General features: G+C 58.7%; 1 long non-coding RNA gene across 1 annotated transcript; it reads right to left on the bottom strand.

Moving 5' to 3' along the window:
• Positions 1 to 1,083: 1,083 nt before the first annotated feature.
• Positions 1,084 to 3,131, bottom strand: LOC137455253 (uncharacterized). The gene is made up of 4 exons (XR_010990809.1): positions 3,076 to 3,131; positions 2,236 to 2,803; positions 1,441 to 1,646; positions 1,084 to 1,236 (listed from the first exon to the last, which is right to left on the bottom strand). It is a non-coding gene; the product is annotated as an uncharacterized lncRNA (long non-coding RNA).
• Between the last annotated feature and the right edge of the window lie 6,058 nt (positions 3,132 to 9,189).

The raw sequence follows: 9,189 nt of genomic DNA, 5'->3' as shown, positions 1-9,189 counted from the left end.
GGAGGATGATTAGGATTTTGAATGTCCAGTTTTGGGCTCCCCAGTTCAAGAGAGACAGAGACCTGCTGGTGCACAGCAGTAAGTGCCTGCTTCGACTGGAGAAGGCTCAATGCTTAGTGCTAGGACCAAGGACTGGCCTGCAGACTGAGGTCTAGATCAGGAGAGATGTTTGTGCCCTGGAAGCACAGCACTACTCAGGCTGGAGATGGCCTCATCTGGTCCACCTCATCTGTCCTCCCTCTGCTCAAAGCAGAGTTGGCCAGAGCAAGTCACACAGGATCATGCCCAAGCTGAGCATCTCCTGGGCATGCAGACTCCATCACCTCTCTGTGGCACAAAGAGCCTGCAGCAGGCTGAGCAGGAGGGCCTTCAGCACCACCCCAGATTCCAAGGGGCTCCAGCCCATGGGATCAGAAGGTCAGCTGAGGCACAGACCTTCAGCACCTGCCTGAGCTCTGTCATGGTGTTGCTGTCTCCAGCTCTCTCAGCTGTGCTGGTGCACCTTGCTCCTCCAGACCCCAAGGGCCTGCATCCTGCTTGTTCTCTATCTGCTGGAAACTCAGCTGGGAGTCATCTTTCTCCCTGTGCATGCTGTCAGCTCTGCAGAATCTCTCTGGAAGTGCCTCCAACCTGCAAAGCAACATTTGGCCTTTTTCACATCTTCCTGCAAGCAGCACACCTGTAACATGCATCTCCCAACTCCAGTCTCTCACAGCTCTCAGCTACAGAGTCACAGAATGGTTTGGGTTGGAAAGAACCTTAAAGGTCACGCAGTTCCCATCCCTCAGCATGGGCAGGGACAGCTGCCACTACACCAGGTTGCTCAAGGCCTCATCCCACCTGGCCCTGAATGCATCCAGGGAGGGAGCATCCACAACCTTCTTGGGCAACCTGTTCCAGTGTCTCACCACCCCTACTGCAAGGAGCCTCCCCATCAAGGGAGTCATGCTGATGGACACCAAGTGCCCACATACAGTCCACCAGGCAGCCTTAGCAGCTCCAGAGGAATCAGGAAATGGATAGACTTTTACCCTGAGGGTGTCCTGCCCCAACAGCTGAGGGCTTCCTCACTGCACACCTGATCTTGCCGTCAATTACCTGCCTACCAGAAACTGAAAGACCCAAAGCACTCATTCCCAGAAGCTGTTCACATCCTTGGTTCCCAGCACGTTGGTGTTCCTCTGCAGTCCACACTGGCTCAAGGCTGGCTGGGATGGCCTCTGGGCCCTGGTGAGCCTACAGCATTCCAAGAAGAAAAAAGAAATGGTGCTAAGGCTTTCCTGAGAGAAGGCCAACCTCACAGCAGTGCCACCCAACCAAGCACATCAAACACTGCCCACGGAGGGATTGCTCCCTTATTAGTTGTGGACTCTCCTCCTTGGAGAAGAGTGTGAGAGCCGCTCACCCGAAGCGAAAGCACCTTTGACACTCCCGTCTTACCTCGCTGGGACACAAGGGAACAGCCAAGCCTGGCTCCACTCTTAGTTCCTTGCCCTTGCAGGCCCTCTTCCAGCTCTTGGCTGGATGCAGTTCCTCTGCACGCAGCCAGAGCCCCCTGCGGGTTCCTGGCAGTTCCTGGTTGCTCTGAGGCGCTCCTCAGGCAGAAGGTTGCCCTATCCATCTTCTGACTGATGGTGTTCCTATCACTGGCATGGTGCCCAAAACCAGACACACCCTCTGTCAGTGCCTGCAGCTGTCAAACCACAGCAGGAATCCCCAGCAGTCAGCTCACATTTGATCAAAAGGAGGGAACTGCTTTGACTCTCCCATTGACTCTCAAGGTTCCATCTCTTGTCCCGGCCCTGCTCCTACATCTGCACTGATTTCCTGGAGTGCTTCCAAAACCCTGCCACAACACTGCTCCTCCTCCCCTCAGCAGGACACTCCATACTCTCTACAGCCACTTTGAGGCTATTCCATCACAGTGGGAAATTCCTCCTGCTCCTAATGTGACCCTGCAGCTCCACCAGAGTGAGGGAATACAGCTGAGCATCAGCACCACGCTCCGGTCTCGCGCATTAAGACCACATTAGCACAGCCCTCTGCTCTTACTTCAGCTGATGCACACATGCAGGCAGCAAAGGCAGCACTGCTGAGCCCTCCCAGCCCTGTCCTCACAGCTGGCAGCACAGTGAACCCAGAGTACATAAACCCCCCCATGAAGTCTCAGTTCCCTCCTCTGGCTTGCTACACAGGAGGCCTGGGCCCCTGCCAGGAGACAGGCTTTCTCCATACCTTAGCTCTCCAGTTCCTCCTGCAGCTCCGTGCCCTGCTCCTGCAAGGCCTTGTTCTCCTCCTCCAAGGCCATGTTCTGCTGCTGCAGGTGCTTGGTGAATGGTCTCTGGACTTGCAGCAAAGGTTCTGAGAGATGTTTCATTCGGAGAGCATGGTCAGGCTCCTGCTGGAGCTGGCTGCCCCTTTGCTAAAGAAATGGAGCTCCAGGAGCATGGGGAAATCAGGAAGAGGCTGGCAACTGGGAAAAGGCTTTCACTCGAGGGATTGGGTCTTCAAAGTGGCCAGCTGATCAATGGAGCTGAATTCTCCCCTTCTGATCCACTCTGCTGGGGCTCCACCTCATGCAGTGCTCTGAGGTCCCCAGCACAAGGAAGGCATGAGCTAGGAGCAGGGCCACAAAAGGAGTCAGCTGGAGCAACTCTCCCACAAGGAAAGGCTGAGCGAGTTGGAGCTACTCAAACGTGGGTAAAGCAGGCTGTTGGGAGACATCATGACAGCCTTTCAGCAGAGCAGGATGGAGAGAGGGACATCACTGAGGGCTGCAGTGACAGGACAGGGGGCAACACTCCTAAAATCAAGAGGGTAGATTTGATCAAAGGAGGAAATACATTGGAATGGAGATGGTGTGAGGAGGAGGTTGCCTAGGGAAGTTGAGAGGGGCACCATGCCTAGAAGTTTCCAAAGTCAGGCAAAACTAAATACAGCCCAGGTCCATCATAATGAGGGAACAAAAAAGAGCAGCAGCACCACACTGTCAGTGGGGAAAGGGATCCCCAGCAACACTGCAGCACCACCCTGCATTTCAGCCCTGGTGCTACACACGTGTGACTTCTGCACTACCTCTGCAAATGAAATGAGAGTCTCTGGCAGGAGCAGCTGTCATTGTTTTCTTCGTGCTGCAGGCAGCTTTTCCTCCATGCTGTGTACAGAGAGGAAGGAAATGCATCTGGTAAACACACACACTTTCACACACTCTACTGGAAGAGTAACAGCTGTTCATGTGCCGTTCCACCTGTACTCAGAGCCAGCTGGTAAAGGGGAACACACTCACCCCACACTCAGCCACCCCTCACTGCTCCACTAGAGTATCCAGGACTGAAATACTGCTGGCATGTTCGTGCTACAGGTGCCTGTTCTTGTCTATGGAGTAACTTATCCCTGCTGGCTACAGTCTCACCTGATAAACCCCCTTTCAACTTCAATGGCCAGCAAGATTGAAAAGCCCTCTGGCACACTGTGGAGGCTGAGGTTGTGTTGAAGGCTCAGTCCTGCATGTGAGGAGTCTCAGAGATGGAAGGGATGGGATTTATAACAGCTATGGGAAGGCTGTGCTTTGTCTATCATCTAATCTGTGCCCCACTCAAGCCTGGCAAGAGGAAAGAGGCCATCTGTGTTTGGATAAAGGGCTGCTGAGCTCCAAGAAGACTCACTACAGGAACCAGGCTGGCAGGGTACAGCAGCAGAGAGCAGCTGCCTCCTGTCCTGGCTAGGGCAGGCCCTCGCAGGGCTGGTGTTGTGCCCCTGCTCCTGGGGCGTTTGTGCCATGCTAGGCTCCGCAGGTCTTCCAGCCAGGGAGGCTGGAGAGTAGTTACAGGCACTGCCTGCCCCTTACTGCTCCATCACATCCAGCCTGTTGACCTGGAGTCTCTTCTGCTCACCTCTGCAGCGGGGCCAGCTCTCCCCAGACCTCCTCCTCAGCGCGGTGCAGGGTGTGGAAGAGCTGGTGCTGAGCTGGTGCTGAGCTGGTGCTGTGCTGCTGCTCCGCACCCTGCCGCCGAGGGCCCTGGCCCCTGCCATTACCGAAGCGTGGTGGGACGATTCACAGCACTGGAGCACTGCACTGGGGGCTGCAGGCTCTTCAGGAGAGACAGGGGAGGGAGAAGGGGGGGGAGGGGGAGGGGTGTCTGCATATAGGGAATCTCTTGATGCCACGGAACTTGAGGTTGATGAAAGGATTGAGTGCCTGTGGGTTAAAATCAGAGGGAGGCCTGACAAAACTGATGTCCTGGATGGGGTCTGTTACAGACCACCCAACCAGGATGAAGAGGTAGATGAAGTATTCCACAAGCAGCTGGAGGTGGTCTCAAGATTGCCAGCCCTTGTTCTTGTGGTGACTTTAACCTGCCAGACATCTGCTGGGAGCTTAGCACAGCAGAGAGGAGGCAGTCCAGGAGGTTCCTAGGGTGTATGGAGGACAGCTTCTTGTCACAGCTGTTAAGTGAGCCTCCCAGGGGCAGGCCCTGCTTGACCTGCTGCTCTCAAACAGAGAAGAGCTGGTGGGAGAGGTGATGGTGGGAGGCTGGCCGGGCGGCAGCCACCATTCTAGGGTGCGGTGGGGAAGAGCAGTCTGACCCTCACGGGGTGAGCAGCTGCAGGACTAACCCCGGCCCTAGGGGAAAGGGAAAGGGAAGGGAAAAAATGAGTTTCCTAGGGAAGAGCAGCAATGCATCTCAACCTCTGCAGCGCCGGCCACCCTCCCAGCAGCGCGGCCCGAGACCTGGAGGGCTCTGGATGTCACAGCGGGGCATGACGGAGTCGGAGGCAGGCTGTTGAGGGGGCGTGGTGAGGCCAGCTCCTGCCCCTCCCGCTGCCTGCCAGCCCCTCCCGGCGCTGGCGCTCGAGGCACGGCGGCAGCCCTTGAAGCGGGCTGCGTAAGCCCGGCAGCGAAGCTTCGCCCTGCCGCAGCTCAGCGCTGGTGCCGTGTGGCCGGCGGGCGCTGGGTGGGCAGGGCAGGGCAGGGCAGAGCAGAGCAGGGCAAGGCAGGGCAGGGCAGGGCAAGGCAGGGCAGGGCAGGGCAGAGCAGAGCAGGGCAGGGCAGGGCAGGGCAGGGCAGGGCTGGGCAGGGCAGGGCAGGGCAGGGCAGGGCAAGGCAAGGCAGGGCAGGGCAGGGCAGAGCAGGGCAGGGCAGGGCAGGGCAGGGCTGGGCAGGGCAGGGCAGGGCAGAGCAGGGCAGGGCTGGGCAGGGCAGGGCAGGGCAGGGCAGGGCTGGGCAGGGCAGGGCAGAGCAGGGCAGGGCTGGGCAGGGCAAGGCAGGGCAGGGCTGGGCAGGGCAGGGCAGGGCAGGGCAGGGCAGGGCAGGGCAGGGCTGGGCAGGGCAGGGCAGGGCTGGGCAGGGCTGGGCAGGGCAAGGCAGGGCAGGGCAGGGCTGGGCAGGGCTGGGCAGGGCAAGGCAGGGCAGGGCAGGGCTGGGCAGGGCAGGGCAGGGCAGGGCAGGGCAGGGCAGGGCTCCGCGCGCCGGCACCGGCCAGGCGAGCGCTGGGTAAGGGCGGCCGGCGCTGCGGCGCCCGCGGGGAGCGGCGGCAGGTGTGCGGCTCCGGCTCCGGCTCCTTCCGGCCTGGGGGGGCGCCGGGTTTGCCCTCTGGGCTCTGCAGGACAGGCAAAATGGTGCTCGCAGTGCTGGGCCAGCGCTTCCCTGTCTGGGGTTGCAGGCAGTGCTAAGGGGCTTGCCACAGGGCCCTGCGGGTCCCCGCAGAGGCAAGGCGGTGTCCGCAGTGCTCTTTGGCAGGCTGGCAGCGCTCGGCGGGGTCTGGAGCCGCCTTCGGGAGTCTCTAGGGGTTTGCAGGGGTCTGCAGCTGCCAGTAGAATTCTGGAGGGATCTGAAGTGGTCGCTAGAGGTCTGCAGGGGTCTGCAAATGCCTTCCCAGAGCTCCCCGTAAAACCCAGTTTCCCCCAGTCCCTTGCAGTGCTCCCGGTGCCGTCCCAGTCCCTTCCACTGCTTTTGGAACGGCCTCCGGAGCAGGATCGCAGCTTCGGCACTCCCAGGCCAAGCAAAATGGCGGCGTGGGCGCTCCCTGTGCCCGCACTCCAGCTCCCGGCGTGCCTCGGGCAAGCAAAATGGCCGGCGGGAGCGGCGTCCCACAGGGCTGCCTGTCGCCCCGGGGCTGCCCGGGGCATGCTGGGAGCTGCAGTCCTGTGGCACGTCAGCGCCCCAGTGCCACCCGCTGCCTCCCGGTGCCCCCTGCAGTGCCTCCCGGTGCCCCCTGGCATCACTCAGTGCCTCCCGGTGCCCCCTGCAGTGCTTCCCGGTGCCCCCTGGCATCACTCAGTGCCTTCCCGGTGTCCCCTGCAGTGCCTCCCGGTGCCCCCTGGTATCACTCAGTGCCTCCCGGTGTCCCCTGCAGTGCCTCCCGATGCCCCCTGGTATCACTCAGTGCCTCCCGGTGTCCCCTGGCATCACTCAGTGCCTCCAGGTGTCCCCTGGCATCACTCAGTGCCTCCAGGTGTTCCCAGTAGCCAACAAATCTCCTTCCAGTCACCCCCAGAGCAGCCTGGTCCCTCCCAGTGCTCTCAGTATGGCTCTGCTGTGCTCCAGCTCTGCGGGAGCCTGCAGGATTCTGTAGGGCTCTGCAGAAGTCTCTTGGGGTCTGCAGGGGTCTGCAGGGCTCTGGCGAAGCCGGGGTGGGGGAGGGGCTTCTGTAGAGGTCTGGCAGGGTCTGGAGGGTTCTGTATGGGTGTGCAGGGGTCTGCAGGGACCCCTGGAGGGGCCTGCAGTGCTCTGTGCCCCTCACAGTGAAGAAGTCCCTCCTGGTGTTGAGGTGGAACCTCCTGTGCTGTAGCTTCTATCCCCTGCCCTTTGTCCTGTCCCAGGGTGCAGCTGAGCAGAGCCTGTGCCCTCCCTCTTGACCCCCAGCTCTCAGATATTTATAGACATTTATTAAATCCCCTCTCAGTCTTCTCCAGACTGAACAGCCCCAGGGCTCTCAGCCTCCCCTCACAGGGCAGTGCTCCAGTCCCTCAGTCATCCTCACAGCCCTCCCTTGGACTCTCTCCAGCAGATCCCTGTCCCTCCTGAACTGGGCAGCCCAGAGCTGGATGCAATGTTCCAGGTGTGGTCTCAGCAGGGCAGAGCAGAGGGGGAGGAGAACCTCCCTGGCTCTGCTGGACACACTCCTCTGAATGCTCCCCAGGATCCCATTGGCCTTCTTGGCCCCCAGGGCACATTGCTGTCCCGTGCAGCACTTGCTGCCCAGCAGCACTCTCAGGTCCTTCTCCACAGGACTGCTCCCCAGCAGATCACCTCCCAGCCTGTGCTGCTGCAGTTATTCTTCATTCCCAGGTGCAGGGCTCTGTACTCATCCTGTTGAACCTCATTAGTTTCCTCTGCCCAGCTCTCAGTCTGTCCAAGACTCTGAATGGCCTCACAACCTTCAGGTGCCTCAGCCAAGCCTCCCAGTTGGGTATCATCAGCAAACTTCCTGAGCAGACTCTGTCTGTCTGTGTGTCCCCTCATCGAGGTCATTGATGAAAATGTTGAACAGGACTGGACCCAGCTCTGATCCCTGGAGGACTCCACTGGTCACAGCTCTCCAGCTGGACTTGGCACCATTGGCCACTACTCCTTGGACCCTATTTTGTAACCAGCAGAGTGTTATAATCAAACAGCCTCTCAGTTACAGAGTTGGTAACCACGAGGCTCCCACTGCCTGCCTGCCTGCAAGGGACCCTGAACTGCAATTGATTTCTATGGCTCTGCCTGGATGGAACCTCAAAACACAAGCACAGGGACAGAGCCAGCTGGGCCCAGTGCAAGATAGAAACCCCCACCCTGGTGACAGCAAAGGTGTCTGCCCAAACACACAGAGAGTGGAGAGGTGGCTGGCAGAGAGGCTGGCCTGGAGTTGTCTCCTTCTGCTCACATTTAGAGCAAACAGAGCTTCAGCATTCTCCTTGCTGCTGGAAGGCTATGATACAGTGATCCTGTGACTGGAGAGTGGCTATCCATGGCTACAGGCTGTTCAGAAGGGACAGGACAGGAAGGAGGAGAGGAGGTGTTGCCATTTATGTTAAGAAATGGACAGTGTGATGAGCTGTCCCTAAAGAGCCACCAGCAAGTCGAGAGCTTATGGGTAGGATCAGAGACCAAGGCAACAAGGGCAGCCTTGTGGTTGGCATGCACAGCAGGCACCTAATCAAGGGGAGCTACTGACAAAGCTTCTTACTGCAGCTCCAGGAGGCATCATGCTTACAGGCTCTCGTCCTGCTGGGGCACTTGAGCCACCTGACATCTGCTGGAAAAGCAGCAGGGTGAGCTGCAGGCAACTGAGGAGACTCTTCAGTGCCTTGATGAGAGCTTCCTGAGCCAGGAAGTAGACTGCCCAGCCCCAGGGCATCTGATACTGCTCCCGATGGCCACCAGTGCAGCTGAGCTCATCAGGGATGTCAAGAGTGGAGGCAGCCTGGGCTGCAGTGATCAGACACTGATGCAGTTCACAGTCCTCAGGTATCTGGGTCAGACAAACAGCAGCGTCAGGACTTTGAATTCCAGGAAAGCAAACTTCCAGCTCTTCAAGGACTTAGCCAGTAGGACCCCCTTAGAAACAGTCCTCAGGGACAAGGACCAGAGCAGAGCTGGCAGATCTTTAAGGATGTGTGCAAGAGCTCTTGGTCCCCAGGGGGAGCAAGGAAGGGAAGAAAGCAGCAGGGCTGAGTTGAGACTTGCTGGTCAAACTGACAGGCAAGAAGGGCTCCCACAGGCAGTGGGCAGGGACAGGTGACTTGGGAAGAGAGAGGCACTGCCTGGTTGTGCATGGATGAGGTTAGGAAGGCCAGAGCTGCAGCTGAACTCCACAAGGGATGAGAAGAATAACAGGAAAGGGAAGTTCAAGAGAATATGTCACACGGTGAGCAAGAGTGGGGAGCTGGTAACAACAGACCAGCTGGAGGCTGAGGTGCTCAGAACGTTTTGCCTCAGTCCTCACTGGCAACCTCTCCTCACACCCCGAGTTGGAGGACCACAAGAGGTACAGAGGGACAAAGTCCCTCCCTCTGTAAGTGAAGATGAGGTCCATGATCACCTGAGGAGCCTGAATGTACACAAGTCTATGTAACTTGAGGGGAACCATCTGGTCCCAGATGCCTGGAATCAGTGCTGGGCCCCATCCTCTTTAACATCTTCATTGATGATCTGGATGAGGGGGTTGAGTCAGTCATCAGCAAGTTTGCAGATGACACCAA

This window comes from Melanerpes formicivorus, unplaced genomic scaffold, assembly GCF_026170545.1.
Source record: "Melanerpes formicivorus ecotype bairdi unplaced genomic scaffold, bMelFor1.0.p_v2 SCAF_94, whole genome shotgun sequence".
Lineage (NCBI taxonomy): Eukaryota > Metazoa > Chordata > Aves > Piciformes > Picidae > Melanerpes > Melanerpes formicivorus.
This window is presented reverse-complemented; position numbering and strand designations above follow the sequence as displayed.